General features: G+C 33.5%; 1 protein-coding gene across 1 annotated transcript in view; it reads right to left on the reverse strand.

Moving 5' to 3' along the window:
• Positions 1-16,044, reverse strand: part of LOC132940711 (uncharacterized) — a 35,049-nt gene extending 19,005 nt beyond the window's left edge. The window contains exon 1 of the mRNA XM_061008422.1: positions 14,664-16,044. The gene's annotated coding sequence lies outside the window, so the exon portion shown is untranslated. The remainder of the gene's footprint in view (positions 1-14,663) is intronic.
• Between the last annotated feature and the right edge of the window lie 1,461 nt (positions 16,045-17,505).

The raw sequence follows: 17,505 nt of genomic DNA on the forward strand, positions 1-17,505 counted from the left end.
AGATTGTATTAGGTATATCTGCACGCGCGAGCTAAAAATAATACTCTCGGAGTGACTCAACCTTCATAACTGGACGAAATCCTCGACAGACAAAAAAAAAATTACCTCTATACAGATTACAGACAGTCATGGCCAATATCCGATGCGCACAAAAACATCTTTACGCTCTTCGGACATAGAACAATATAACGTCATTATACAATATAATTATTACTCACGCCGATCATCCTAGAACAAAGCACCCTAGTAGTGCCACTTGATTGATACCGCAAACCGAATTAGAAGCTATGTGCGCATGCGTTGGTATATAGTCGATTGATTTATATTTATATTTTACATTAATTCAAATAGATAAATAATAAGTATATTATATGCGACACAATTTATTTTCACGTATTCACAGAATATCGGTCTAATATAATACGCAGAGTTGTCGCTAATAATATGTGCTTCAAATTATCGGGATATGGATCCATCCTTAGGTCCCGTTTTACAATCGTTAAACTAAGGTTAAACCGCCGAATTCGGTCGGTAAAATCAGCGAGTTAGGCGTAACCGAGGTTTGAACTATGATTGTAAAACAGGCCCTTAGTGTATGGTCTAAATTCCGTATGTAATACGACGTGAATACGGCGTGCACCCAGGTTTTACATCTGACAATAAACCCTCGTGATGATATGAATCATTAAAATAATAAAACAATGTATACACGGTGACAGTGGTCCGCACCAAGTATGCTCGCATCCATTTTTCCTTCAAAAACATTTTAGCCTAAGTTTTTCGTATGGGGACAATGATTTTATATCATTGAATTCAAATTTAATACTTTCGTTTCAGTGACCCACACGATACCGAATTAACAGCAGAGCGGTATCCACGCCTTTTATTATATAGTTAGAAATTGTAAATTCTCGTGAAAAGTTGACAATTTTTGAGATTTTTAAAACGAAAACAATATAGTATCATCACAATATATAGCTACTACCGGAGTAAAACAGTACGTGCATAACGAGTTAAAAAAAAAAAGTTATTAGCTACTATACGCATTAGCTTCTTGCTATACAAAAAACCAATACTAAGATATTTCCAACGACTGATCTGTACGTATCTTTATCATGAAAATAATATTATAATATTATATTGTGCGTTATCATTGCATATTTTGTATTATAATTTATAGCGTTGATAGTTTTTTTTTTATATATATTTTGCACCACAGTCTATTTGATATGTTATTTTTTTTTATCATTTAACAACATTCGTAATATTTAGGTTGATGTTTGTACATAAATAATTCTAATTCAACATAGCACACAATGGGCATTACAGATTACAGTTATATTATTATAGTATAGTAATTATAGAAGACTAGAGGCTTATTACAATTAATGTATATAACTACGCAATAGAAAATAATCGATATTCGCGAGCGTGTTATCACTTGTCTGGACGTCTTGACGTGTTTGTCGGTCTTATCAAACGTATTTATTACTAAATGGATGTCACTTTTTGCATGCAGCTTTAATAATTGTTCTGACGACTGACAACTCGAAGACGATGACATTCCGATTTATCGTTAAAAGTTTCCTTGGTTGTGTTCTATAGGGTGTTTGACGTTTGTGTAATAATTTTCGAGACGTTTTTGACGACATATTTTGTGAATTGTGATTAAGTAGGAATCGAAAATCTCTACAAACACCGAGTTCAACATGCTGACAAAATTCGTATTATAGGTAGTTATTTTTTTTTACTTAATTTTTCTTCGCCTAATTTTTTTTTCAATAACAGTTTTCATTAAAATTGCCTACATGTAGGTACCTAACTCCTTATAAATATCGGTACTATAGCAGAGTTCTCAAAGTTCTAGTTCAATTCTATTCCCCCGTTCGTTTTTTAACTCCCTATATAGTCAGTGCAATTTTACTAAAATACAACGCGACCGTACAACATATAGTATATAATATATTACATATACCTACCATGTCAATTATTTTATTGAAATTTAGGCCAATCGCTATTATATTTTGACAATTGTAAATGCATATCGTAATACTTGATCACGGAACAATCTTCATTGATAAAATAATATTTGTATTCTTTATTTATTAATTTTCCATCTCATTATTCCAAACACAAATATTAATTGTTATTATTATATTTATATTATATCAGTAAAGGTGAAATAACACGTGTGTATAACTATTTGAAATACGTATAATATATACTACCTATCATTATACTGCCACAGTACCGAAATCCTGCAGTCGCGTACTTACTCTATATCGAATATGTAATAATATATTATATTATAGGCATCAATATATAATAATATTATCGTCCTTTATGGGTCATTCGTCTACATAATAACAATATAACAAATCAATAATACGCTTTGTTCCGGCGTGATATACTGCAGCTGTATACGACGTGTCGTACTATAATATCATTTTATATAGGTACTCATTACTCGGTCAGTTTTGGTGTTTTATATCTTATATACATACACTTATATAGTTTATACTATTCAAAGTGCGATTACGACTGACATTTTTATGGAAAAAAAACTTAGTATTTGTTGCGCCTATACCTATCCTGCTTTAAACTTAAAACAGAGCACAACCCTTGATTTTTGATGTCGTGTTTCCGAAGAATACGAATCTCACCTAAATTTATATACAATTTTTATATACTTGTGGTGCGTCGGAAATCAGTGCTTCCTGTGGTATTATATGTATTGTACTATTGTGCAAGACTTTAGTAATAGGTAGTCGGGAGAAGTGAGTTAGGAATAATAATATCGAGGGTGTTGAAATGAAAAGCACTATAGGTGTAAGTGAATTTTAGTAAGTGAATTTTTTTGTTGGAAATTTAGGTTTTTACAGTTTAACGTTATGTTTAAAATAGCATAGTTTCTGTAACTCAACACCGATCCAGTGAAAATGTTATATCGTCAAAATCAAATAACTCTCAACTGCAGCACCTATATAACGTTTAGTAACGTGAATACTGAAAAGCGCGTAAAATTAAATTTTGTTTTTGCTTTTCTGTAAGATGAACAAAAAATGACTCTTGATATAAAACGCTCACGACATGCAATAATAATAATAATAATAATATATTTTATACATATTATATACACTCCCAGACACGATCGGCCTAGAACTCTTGCCGTTTCTATAATGTTATGAAATCTGCAGCGGGTTGTTGTTTCCTGCCGTTGGACCGCATTCGATAACAATATAATATATTTAATTTTTTCTGACTGGTCTCTCGGCGATGGTTTTAAGTATACACATCGCGGAACACTGTTATACCCATAAAATATTACACCATTACGTCAATATAATAATATTATATTGTAATACAAAACAGTATTTTATCCAATTTCATTTCGTAGAATACCTATTGTACGAAATTATATAAAACGTTATTCTGATTATTGGCTATTTATAATATTTATTTTTATAATTCGTATATAATGTATATAATATGTGTGTGTGTGTGTGAGAGAGAGAGAGAGAGAGAGAGAGAGAGAGAGAGAGAGAGAGAGAGATAGAGATATAGACAGAGAGAGAGATAGAGATATAGATAGAGATAGAGAGAAGATTGCAAAACAAAACAATAGTGTTCAATCAAATAAAAGCATGCGACTTTTTTCGTCGTACTTATAATGAAACAGAATTTTAGAGTACATAAAAGTAAAGTTTTTATTTCCAGCTGTAATTCAACGAAAAAGGGAAAAGGCACGACGAACGACTATCGCGACGACGAAACTGCCAAAGAATACTTTTTTAAAGTATATCGGTGCGTGAGTGTTCGACGGTATTGTAGTCTATAATGCATAATGTATATATACATACAGCCGATATTGTAATTCTTTTGTCGGGAAGAAATGGACGTGAAAATCTAATTTGTATGTTACTCCGCGTAACTCTTCTTTTTCTTTTTAATACGAAACGAATTCGAGAAAACCCCATCAGACGCGACGAGCACGACACTTATATAGTTATATGTATAAGAATCGTCAAAGGAAAAAAAATAATATGATCTCTGAAATAAAATAAAATTTTGAAAAAGATTCGAATCTCAGGTTGCGTTCGTAGCGCATAAACAATTCTACACACACACACACACACACACACACACACAAAGGACTTCATATAATCATATAAGATTGCACGTTGAACCACAGAAAATAAGATATTATAATATATAATTCTCTGGATATAGTATTAGACATGGGTACTCTATAAAATTATGTATTACATTATACGGTCAATATAGATATTCGTGAAAAAAATATACTCAGTTGGCTCGAAAAAAAAATGTAAATAATAATATATTATACTGCAGAAATCTAGCCGATCATGAAAGATTGATGCGTGAAAAATTGACAGATAAGTTTGTTGTTTATCTATTCAGAATTCAATAAACACAATTACTTGTAAATTGTAATATTATATAAACAATTATCAGCCAATGGCCCAGATTCCGAAATAAAATTTTTTTTTAATGTTGTTTTGCAATAACATAACAATATGTAAATTAATATTTTCAAAAATATTAAAACTTTTCAAAATAATTATTGTTTACTTCAATAAGTTATTCAAATAATAATTAAAACGAATAAAATAAAAGTGATTTACCTATATCCATTGGCACATACATACTAATAATATTATTATGTATTTAGTTCCCAACCATTATTATTATTATTTGGGAGCATTTAGTGTTTCGTATATAGCTTTTAGAAAACCATAACAAAATCAGTAACGGAATTAATTTCCAACAACCTGTTGAGGCCATTTCATTAAAAACAGATTTTTGAGCTAAACATTAAACTTTCGACTGTAATATGTTTAATCATTTACGTACTTTGCTTTAAAAAAGTATTTATACTTCTGAATTCTGATCTTTCAGCTAAAGCGTTACAAAACATACTTCATAATATGATATACCTTGTTACTTCCCTGAAACTACGACATGATGTCTATAATTATATGGTTGAAACATAATAAAATACAATATTTACCCGTCATCGATTCTATATATTATGAATAGGGTACCCCTACATCTCTTTCCGTATTTGTCCTCGTGAATGTTCACACCCGCCTACTATTTATATACTATACTCTACCCGAAGCCTATAATTTAAAACTTACATCAGTTCATGAATACTTAATATAAATTAATAATTCCCCTTTGAAATTAGGACTGTATAAAGTAGTATAGAGGGGGACAGAGTGGCCGAGCGGATTAAGACGTCGGTTGCGACGCACACCGACGCCGGTTCGATGCCGGCCGCGGGTGGCATTTTTCTTCGGGCATAGTAGATATACCTACAGGTGCCCACTAAAAAATCTACCAAACCAAAACACACGTGTTTAAACTTACAGTAACCTCCCCCACAGTAAAAACCACCCAATGGCCTAAGCTGCCGCGGGTTAATTAATAAAAAAAAAAGTAGTGTAGACTCGAAGCCGTTTTAGATTCTTAACACGAAACGTTTTATTTTATTTTGAGTTTTGGTAAACTATAAAAGACACTATGTTTTTTTAAATACAGCTGAGAAACAAACGAGTGTCTTACTTTAAAATAATTACCTTTTATAATATATTATATTCTTTGTAGTCTTATTATTATTTAACTTGACCAAAAAATCGTAACTATAAATTATATAGAAAATCTAAACCAAACCTAACAATTTGTCATAGGCACCTACTACAATATTGTATTTTTAATACATTTAAGAATGCAAATTTTTCATTTTTTGTACTCACGTGATGTTATAAATTGTATGGATAAAAGATTTTAGATTTTAATCTAAATGTCGATAAAATATTTTATTTGATGACACTGGATTGATGAATTAATCTCAATCTAAAATAAGATTTCTTGGCAAAATATACAGTAATGGACATATTTTATTTAGATATCTATATACTTATTGTTTTTACGTCAGTGATATTAGAGTGATTAATGATTTATTATAGTTTTAATATTATGTCAATTTAGATTTTTAAAAAAAATATAGGTAGGTATATACCAGCTATTATTGCGCGTTTTAGTTATAACAATATTATATGACGTAGGTACAAATAAAAAATCCCAGGTATTTCGAATGAAGTTCTCGTGGACTCTTGAGTTTGAGCACTATAATATGGTTACATAATAATAATTATACGTCGTATATATTATGTTTACAACAATACAATAGACAGACACAATACGATCACGTTATCGCAATATAATATAACAATAAAAATAAATAATAGTGCCACTGCACCACGAATATCGGACTTGGGTAGGTATAATGATCGTTATTGATCGGTTTGGCGTAATGAGCGCGCTGGGTCGATAATATACCATATACCAGACTTTAGAGAGAACTTTTTGGCATTATCCTCGCGGATATAATAAATCACAGACGTCGAAAAACGTTGGCGCTCGACGTGTCGGCAATCGGTATAAGTCGTCGGCCGTAAGTCACATTTTGTTTAGACGGTTTCGGAATGTTTAAAATGCTTTTCCCGCGCCCCTCGCCGGGCCCGTGCGATATTATTATATGTACACCCGAGTTGTTATTAAAATACATTGGAACACTGTACAATATGATATTATTGTTATACCTAAATGCGCGTGTAGAACCTGCAGGTGACTATTTTCACTGTTATCTCCGGTATAGACGACAATAACGTGTATTGCGGAGAATGATGACTCGTCATAATCGGGGATGACACATCGACTAGGCGTGTTATAATAATAATATCACGGTGTGTCTGAATACGTCATATTATTTTGTATACAGATGCTTAAATAATCAATTTTTATCCGAACCGGGAAAACAAAAAACGACTGTAATATTATTCGAACGTCGTGACGGGTAAGCGAATACGGTCACTACAACTTCGTCGTATCAAGTTATAATGTAGACAACACATTTTCTGATACCGATGTCGATATAAATACATTAAAATTTCTATTTAATTGTATTTTGACAGAAAATAAATTTAACGATTTAAATATAAGTAGCTAAGTAGATAGTATTTAATATCATTCATATTATTTTATTTTTATGCATTTTTTTATTCCTTTTATTTTTTTTTTATCGTGTAGGTCACCTATATAATATAAAATGATAGTAACGTATAACTCATAGAAACATTTTATTACAATATGTTTTGACAATAAATTTCTTTTTGACTTGACGATATTACGATATTGATGTTCGATTTCGTGATATGATATTGATAAAGGTAACAATATATGAGACGATATCAATACTAAAAAATATATCGTACTGCATCAGATAACATACTATGAATATATTATACATTTATACCTAGACACCTATAGTAGGTAACGTCCATATTATGATAGGAAAAGGCATGATAGATGTTCATAAATATCATATTATGTAGGTAAGTGTTAAGTTGAAATTAAAATTTGTTTTCTGTATATTAACATAAAAACTTAATATCTTAATTTCATATGAAAACCGTAATTTTTCCAAATTTCTCGACTCTAAAATCTATCAACGTAATGATTCTAATATAATATAACGTATATAATAAAAAAACATTAAAAACCAGTTATTCTATTATCACGCAATTCATTAGAAAAACATAAGTTACAAGAAGTAAAGATTTCGCGTTTACGGAAATCTACAATTCGAGCGCACACTTATAGTTGGTTTTAGGTCACTGACACCAGACACATAATATGCCGTTGATAATTTTTATCTTCGATTACGCTTTTTATATTTATAGTCAACACTATATAATAATGAATGATAAGTAATAACATATGTGATTAAATGTTCGTTTTAATGGTTCGTATATTATGTATAATATCCTAAGTCCAAGGTCATAAAAAAGAACGCGTAACAAAATGAATGAAAAAAAAAAACACAACACTTAAAACTGATTTCTCTTGGTGAATTTTTGATATTTTTTTTTTTCGATTTGAAACCAAAGAGAAAATTGAATTCGGAAAACGTTTTATTACAGACGTAATAATAGTCTGTTGGAGGCGTGAATGATGGTGAATCTATAAAAGGACACCACCGTAGAACGTGTTTCAAAATACATCCCAAATCGATCAACGAGCGCAGTCAGTAAATAAAAAAAAATTGCAAGAGGGAATTAGGGACCGACGTTAATTAATTAATCATCCTTATCACATCGAACGTTCTATTTGGTTATGTAGGTACCTACCTAATTTAAATTTAATTAAGTTTAAATTAATTTAAAAAAAAATACTTGTTGTATACGAAATTATTATATTATTTTTTCTAAAAATATAAACAAAAAGTCATAATATAGCTTAGGTGTCTAAAATTTTAAAAACTTTCAGCTGATCTTGGTATGCTTACGTTGAATTTGATTTTGCAGTTTTGCTTTATTCACTATTGCCTATTAAGACCTTAATTAATGGTCTGTCAGTGTAGTATAATATATTTATTATGTATGTGTGTACTTATTGTCGGTACCTGCTAAAGTATTGAAACGAACCGCTTCAGCGTTTCGATTTGCTAAACAGATTAAGATAAAAAGTCTTTATACACCAGGAGACATTCGGGCAATTGACGAGGGAATCGTCGAGTGTGATGTATACACATTATTATTATATAATAGTAAATCCACCTGGAGCTCCGATAATAAGGTAGGTACACTACAGTTCTGAATGAAGCATTATAATATATTATATTATAGGTTCATAAATTTATCAAAATTAATACACACGAAAATAAATTGCATGAAAAAGTGATTACGCAATAGTGATATAGGTATTTATATATTTAGTCAAAAGCTGCCTGCAGTGTAAAAATGTATTTGGCAACTTACGTTATTGTGCAATATTTTTTTTACACACATTATTATTATATTGTACAATGTACAAAACACATTATACTGCTGCACCTGAAGTTGCACGCGTGTACACTGTGCGTGATATTATAGTATATCATATTAATATATCGTTTGCAGACCGATTTGATTTTTCAGGAAAATTCACAACGAAATTCGATTACACCCCGTTTCGGTTATTGTTTTTATTGTTCTGATTTGTGTAGACAGAACAAATACGGCCCACTGTCATTGAAATTGATAAATTAATAATTTTTTTTTTTAAAACTATTGCTAAACCACTATTTTATAAACAATCGTTATATTATAATACATACGTGTATATAATATAAATATGACATATTGTACACACATGTAATATTATAAAAAAAACAAATGCTGAATATTATTTTTCATTCATTTAGTAATAGTAGGTAATTTCTGTGACTTACAAAAAATAAAATAAAAAAACCTACGGCAAAGTAATAACAACGCGTGTTGGTGCGCGATAACTTTATTATTAAATTTCATAAAATGCACGATCAGTAAATATACGCGAATTACGGATTTATTAATACCGTGACCTATATTTTCATCGTCGGCACCACTATTCCCAATATATACACAAAATTATAATAACAATAAAATCTTCATAAATCGTTTTTCTGCCACACGGTCGAGTATATTACATTATTTTTTTTTTAAAAAAACCCAAATCTCTTTTAAATGAATGATCATTATTGAAATGTATAACATTTACTTTTTTTAATTATGCATAATGACAAAATCGTTTCCCTCGGTACATTAAATAGAATAGATACAATTTAGTACCCAAATAAATCGCTGAATTATTAAAATTGCATCCATATATTATTATATGGGTGTGTATACAAATAGCAATACTTTAATTACATTAAATTAGGTATGCGTTTATAATTTTGAGTTTATCTTAATAAATTGCTTATTATCGTGATTAGTACCTAATTCAAAAATCAACCTAAAAGAGTCAAATGATCCAAGTACTTACTATTATACAGAAGTACCTATCGTAAAAGACGAAATATTTTCAGGAAACATTTTTATTCTCTAATCCCTAATCGGTAACATGTACAAAATAAAAATTATAAAACGCAGTTTACTTATAAAATTATTTATTTATGTTGGTGACAATGAATTACTTTAAACGTAGGATATTGCAATTGCACCGTGAAGGGTGTACCTGCAAGATGTTGAGTTGAGCCAACATTTCGTAAAATAAAAAATATATATGTAGGTATTATATTGTATAATATATAGGTACTTAACAATACTTTCGAAAAGCGATACAACACTTGTACGGTTGTGAAATTTGTAATCTTGTAATAATTAATATCAAAAGTCATAACTTTACACTATATACACTAAAATATGTATTTTTAATTATAACCAAAATCATGTCAAGTATTTAAAACTTAAGTTTAATCTGGCAACTCTTCAGAATTGTTCTTTTCTAAAACTGAATTCTTAGAACTTTTTAACTAACATAATTAAATAAGTTTATTTCGTTTTTTCATTAGGAAAATGGACAATTTTATAATTAAATCACCAATTCAAACAAACAAAACTTAATTTAGTAAATGTTTAAGAAAAAAAATCCCATTATTATTTCAAATAAACGTATATTTACCATTAAGTATTAACGCATACTATTTATATTATAATATACAGGTGATATTGCGTTAGGTAAACATTTTTAAACGATCGTGATTTCTATTTCATGTATTTATATAGTCTCGATATATTTATTTTATTAAAAGTTTAAACTTTAAAGTGCTTTTACACAATGTCATGGAAATATCCACGTGGCATGTACCGCACGTTAGGTATTTTCTACGTTCCGGTTGAAAAACACGAGAGGTTTTTCGACCAGACGTTTTTACTCTTGTATAGCTGATATGCTTTTTGTACAGCCAGTGTGTTTCGACAATATTTTCAAAACGGTTCTATGTTATCATCAAGAATGCGATTTTCGAGAGGGAAATAAACGATTTTACGGTCAGACGACTTTGGTTTCACAAACCTGAAACGCGGTCAAAACATCGGTGGAGATTTTATTTTGCGGTTTTTTACACTGTGCGCGCGGTGTGTAAACAGCGGAAATTTCATCGGTTAGAGTTACGCGCACGGATTCTCAAGACCCAGACGTCTGGCGCGAATAAAACGCTGGTACCATAAACACACACACACACACACACACACACACACACACACACACACACACACACACACACATATTATATTAAATATCATGTTATATTATGTTGTGTACATACATACCTATACAGCTATAGCTGCTGTCGAGTGTCGATGTCTGGGGACGAACTTTATACCGTTCAAATATTATATTATTGACAGAGAGTTCGTCGTATGGAGTCCGCCTTAATAAATGTTTTAAAAATAATCACCGCGTGAGCTGATATAATTATATCTTAAATCGTATAATCCATTTATATAAGACTACTATAAACGTGCGGCGCAAAAAAAAAAAATAACCGTAGACGCCTACGACCTATACGAGTGGTATGCCTATTATTATTTCTGCATGAACGCGATTACCTCCGCAAATACCTTATTACGTGTATGATCGAAATAATGTAATAAGAAAACCTCGTCAAATTCGATCGATTCTCGACCTATACTCCTTAAACGATGATTGTCGAACGACGATTTTCGTACGTGACCCGCCGTCGTCGGCGATATCGCAAAGACTGCAGTCGTTTAAAAAAGACGACCCTCGCCCCACACGCGACAAGACCCGAGGAGGACGAGCTGTCGCTAAACGGTGTAAACGTACTAATTAATGTGTTTATGCATATTATTCTATAAACAACGTCATAATGACATTGTGTTGGAGTTTAGACACCATCGACGACAGTAATATAATAATCATATAATAATGTACGCGTATCGCAAGACGTAAACATAATATCATAATAATGGTGTCGTGTGTCTGTCGCGACTCGTACGCATAATAATAATATTATTATGTTTGTGTGTGTGTGTGTGTGTGTAATATTTGAAAAACAACTACTTACCGATAGAATCGCTACTTTTGTCTGTACAATGTAATATTATTGTATTATATTTTTATTGTCTCTGTCTACGTAGTATTTATAAACATTATTCGCTCTGTCCGTCTAGTCAAAATAATTACAGATTTGTTTTTTTTATTATTAATAATAATATTATTATTATGTAGGTAATATAATAATAGTCGTGTCCGCAAACAATAAAAGAAAGTGCGAATTCGTGTCGAGACTTTTCTCAGGCGCGCTCCGAGAATCATTCGCGCTACGTTGCGTTTTCGTCGCAACAATAATAATAATATTAATAATAATAATAATAATAATGTATAGTATGTACAGCACCGGTGGTTAGGGTAACGGGAATGCCGTATTTTTTACAATAATTTACATGTTAACATTACCACGCGCAGACAAAATAATAACATTAATAATGGATACAGCGATTGTGTGTGTGTGTGTGTGTGTGTGTGTGTGTGTGTGTGTGTGTGTGGTACCTACCTATCACAATTTAATCGCCGTGTTAAAATAATGTACTCGGGTTTCGGATTATAGTCGTGTAATTATAAAATGCATAATAACCTATACAAACAACAATAGCGGCGTGCAAATGAAATTACTCCGAACGGAATAATAATTGTTGTGTAAAACAAATAACCTGGAATTTATTATGTATTTTTCGCGTTTATTACATGCAACTAATAATTATTGTATCTGGTTGGTTTTCCTGTTATTTTCGTACTTAACGGAGTCGATGGCCGTAACAGTTAGGAGGTACCTTATACCTAACCATCGAGCGCATAATTAATATTGTAATTTACATTTCACGGTAACACACATCCAAGCGTCGTATTATGTCAACGGCGGCAAATTTAATGTTTATATAGTACACAGCAGCAGTACAACAATACTCATTTATGTTACAGTGTACTTCACACAAATTTAAATATTTATCCATTCCGCGTTTATTGTTTCTGACGTATCGTAAATTTAAATAATTAACGGTTTGCATCGGTTACAAAAAAAAAAAAAAATTGAGAATGGAAAATTGTAATTTTACGGCACGATTGAAGTGTATTTTGTAAAATATAAATATATATATATATATATAGGTACTTCCTACCGACTTCAGAAGAATGTGAAAAAAAAACAATGACAACAACTTACGAAGTTCAGTGGTTTTTTGCAATATTTGGTACATTATAAATTTACAATATTATTTACAAAGCGATCGTTATTCGGTTAAAATACAGCAATGAATTTTAAAGATCGACGCAGCGTAATAAAAAAAACAAAAACAAAACATACGGGGCGGAAAAACTTTTCAAAGTTAAACACCATTCGAACAGTCTGTAAAACTTAAAAATAACCCTCTACATATACATGTCGATATCCGGACGCGCGTTGGTTAAAAAGTAAATAAATAATCTCTACCTATATAATATGACAATATGAGAATATAGAAACGATTATCTTATCGTATACATAACGTATAGATAAAACAATAAAGACACGCCGATTCCTATTTATAGAAACTAGATACAAGTGCATGACATTAGGCTAGTTTTGTGAATGAGAATTAAAAATATTATCACGCGTGTTGCAAAACGATCGTGAGTATGACGGATACACGGGCTAGACAACTCGCGTATTATGAGTATAATGCGATATCATATCGCGTAATATAATATCATTATTATCTCGTCCGTTCGTTCGGTCGTCTATAATGGTCCTATCTCGAGTCCGTCATCGTGTTAATAATAATAATATTACAGTCGTGCGGACTCGGATGATTTGCCCGTCCCCGGCACGCGGCGACAAAGCGTTTTCGCCGAAACAAAAAACACTGCGCCGCGGTCAGGTTAATAATTGTCCAGTACACTCACTACACGCGTCGAAACGGAGCCGCTGAACAATAATGACGACGGCGACAATATTAATAGTGAAATAGTATAATATAATAATATCAGCCGTGCGTGAATATCGTAGTAGATATTATTATTATTATTATTATTATTATTATTATTATTATTATAGGTACCTCTACGAAAACGACGAGCGGCGCGCGTAGTAAAAAAAAAAAATTACGTCTGATACGACTCAGCCGCCGCCGCCGCCGCCGACACGGACCGGAGGGGTGCCGCCGCCGCCGCCGCCGGGTGGGCTGGACAAGGTTACCGGAACATGAACGCCGCGAGGCCTAGACGTCTAGACGGTCCTACGTGCCGGTGGCGGTGTACCGGGACGGGGGGAGGGGGATTCGCGGCGGGGAGACACACCGGCCGGTCCGTCGGTCGGCCGAACGGCAGCTGTGCGACGGAGTGGGGAGAGGAAACGGCGGCGGCGGTGGCTGTGGTAGAAAGGACGCGGCGGCGGTAGCGTGTGCGTTTGTACTGTGTGTATTTGTACGTGTGCGCGCGCGCGAGTCGGTCGCCCGTCCGTCCGTCCGCCTGACGACGACGACGACCGGGACACGGCGGCGATTAAAATTATTTACAAGACCACGACGACTGCCCGCATGATAATATTATTAATTGTTATTATTAATATTAAAATAACACCACTCGTCGTCGCCCGGCAAGAGACGAACAGTTAAAATTGATAATAATAGTACCTGATAAATAATAATAATAATAAAGACGATAATGACGGAGAAAAATTTCCGTTTCCCCGAACGGGAAAATGATAAATATTTCCCATTTCATCGTTAATAATATTATAGGTAGACGACTAAAATCTCGCGATCGGCACTTACCATGTTCGTAGTGCGACCCGTCTACTTTTTGACTTTTGCGCGAAATGACGGTGGTGGTTGTGGAAATGATGATCACCGAACGTAGTGTGTCGTCGACGAGTGCAAATGTTAACTGTACTTGATGGGAACGATGACGGTTGTATGGCGACAGCGTCGGCAGTGTAGACGGATCATTGATAATTCTTCCGGTCCTCTTAACGTCCGGGAAATTAAACGCGGTCGTCGCGACCGGCTTTGAAAATGATTACGAAGAAAAAATTGAACTAAATTATTGTTGTTATTGTTGTTGTGTGTATGGACGTCTTTGGCAACTCGACGGGACGACGAATATTATATATTATTATTGTTGTTGGGACGGTTGCGCGGACGTGCGTGTACTGTTGCGGCGGCGGTGCGTCGGCGACTAATCGTGAAACGTGAGGACGGCGGGACGACTAAAAAAAGAAACGGGCGTGTGTAACGACGTTCCCGCTGCTGGTAACTAGTGAGCAGAACGCGTGAGCGCGTGTGTATGACCCCCGACCGACCAAGGTGCCTCAACATTTTCGTGTCTGCGCCCACGTTCAGTACGCACCTTGCCGCCACCGCCGGCTACCACCACTTACGCGACGACTACGACGCCGCCGCCGTAACCGCCGCCGTCGCTCCCATCGGCTCGGCGGCGGTGGCCGAGACACTATCGAAAAGTTTTCCATTCGGTTATTTTATTTCATTTCGCCTCGAGCGAAAAATTTTTTTTTTTTAAGAACTCCGCCGTTTGTTTCTCGTCCCCACCCTTCTTCCCGTCCGATTCACGAGACCGGTGTATAGCAGCCACCCGCACTTTACGCGCGTACACCCCTCGGGGCGACCCCGAAAAAACGTGACGGAAAAATGCGTGTACGAAAACGAATCCGTGCGGGAAATATTCGGGGCAAAAAGAAACCCAAACCGCGTACGAGATAAAATAGAAAAAAAAAACGTAGCACGACAGCGGAATAATTGGCAAGCACAGTCGTCATTGATTGTTATGTCTGACACCTTGGCTCGAGTTCAACACACCCCGACCCCCGCCACCACAACCACCTCAGCCACCGCCGTTGTCGTATATTATATATATGTATACCGGTAGCTGCAGCTGCGGCGGCGGGGCTGTATACGACCGACGACTGTGGCTGCACCAGCATCACCGCCGCGGCCGACGACGGGTGTCCTCCCGACAAAGTCGTGTGTACCTTCCTCTAAACTTCGCTCCATTTCTTCAATCTCTCTCTGTCTCTGTCTCTCTCTATCTCTCTTCCGTCCTATTCTTCATCTGTTGTTCCACTTTTTCGACTTCTGCACCAGCTTATGCTAACGATGTTGTACCCGACTTCTCCGCGTGTACGGCTAGCCACCCCCTCCCGCCCGAACGCAACCCTCGCCGATCGTGACCCGCGGAGGAATTCTCTTTTTGAGACCGATCCAATAAGTCTCGCGAACAGCGTAGGAAGATCGGAATTATATATTTGGAATGCGCGGCCGTAATAAACGCCGCGCGCTTGCCATATTGTAACGCAATGTGACAACTAATAATCTCGCGGCGTTTTTTTTTTTCAAATTTTTCCGGTAAAGTGGCGAGGAGAAAACCCTCACCGTCGTTACATATACAATGCGTACAATATATATTATATTATATAATTATATTTATTATGTTATATTATACGACTTTATACCCGACACACGTTAACCTGTATTATTATTATCATTGCTATTATATATAGCACACGTCTGACAAAGAAAAGAAAACACTAAAATCAATTACTCGTTCATGTTAAAGCAATATTATTATTATTTATTATGATAAGAATTATAAAGCGCAACTGCAGTGGAAACGAAATAGTCATTAAGTGTAATAATGTATTATATACGCTACACGCTCCGGGGTATGAAAACAAACAGCGTTTTTTATTCGTAACTGCAGCAATACATATAATCGATAATATGCATTTCCTTCGTTGTAATAATATTCCTTCCGATACGTTATTATTTCAACACTAAGACTTTAAATATTTTATCAACATAAACCATAATATTATTACAAAACATCCCATCGTATAAAACGAGTAGAGACATTTTTCTTCATTTTTAATATTATAGATTTTTAAATTTTAAATGTTTTACAATTCGGCATATAAATGTATATAATATTATTATTATACATTATACATAGGACATATAGACCGTTATAAGTTATAAGTATACCTACTTTTTCGGGAAAAATTAAGGTTTAACTAAAGAATGTTTATAGATACGTACCACTCTCGTAACCAACAAATCATCTATTTTCAAATTGTTGTACTGTATAAAAAATACACAACGGAAATTTGATTTTCTATACACATAGACTATAGTATCGGTAACTTCCTCTACATGACGTATAGTAGGTATGTATAATGAATCGTGTATACACGTGAACGTTCAATTACTTATCGTACTATGTCTTAGATAAATATTTTATACTATGAAATTGTAATAACAAAATAACAATAGCATAATATTTTAAAAAAATCTCAAGTATCTAACATTAGCTTTCTTTGAATATTACAACATAATAACAAAATCAATTTTGTTAAAAATTGGTGTTGCGCAAGTATAAGGTACTCAAAGTTTTACTGTGTTTTTTTTTTTTTTAAGTTTCTCCCAATTATTTTTAAAAGTACTGGGAAATTTCTACTTTTGACCTACCAAAACAAAAAAAAACAATTCGTTGTAAAATCAATTCATTCGTCGCTCCGGTCAGAAACTAAAATACAATTATAATTATATAATTTGTATACACAAGTTGATATTATATTGCTGAATTAATTATGACATTAAAAAA

The sequence above is a fragment of the Metopolophium dirhodum genome, chromosome 3 (genome assembly GCF_019925205.1).
Source record: "Metopolophium dirhodum isolate CAU chromosome 3, ASM1992520v1, whole genome shotgun sequence".
In the NCBI taxonomy this organism is placed as follows: Eukaryota; Metazoa; Arthropoda; class Insecta; order Hemiptera; family Aphididae; genus Metopolophium; species Metopolophium dirhodum.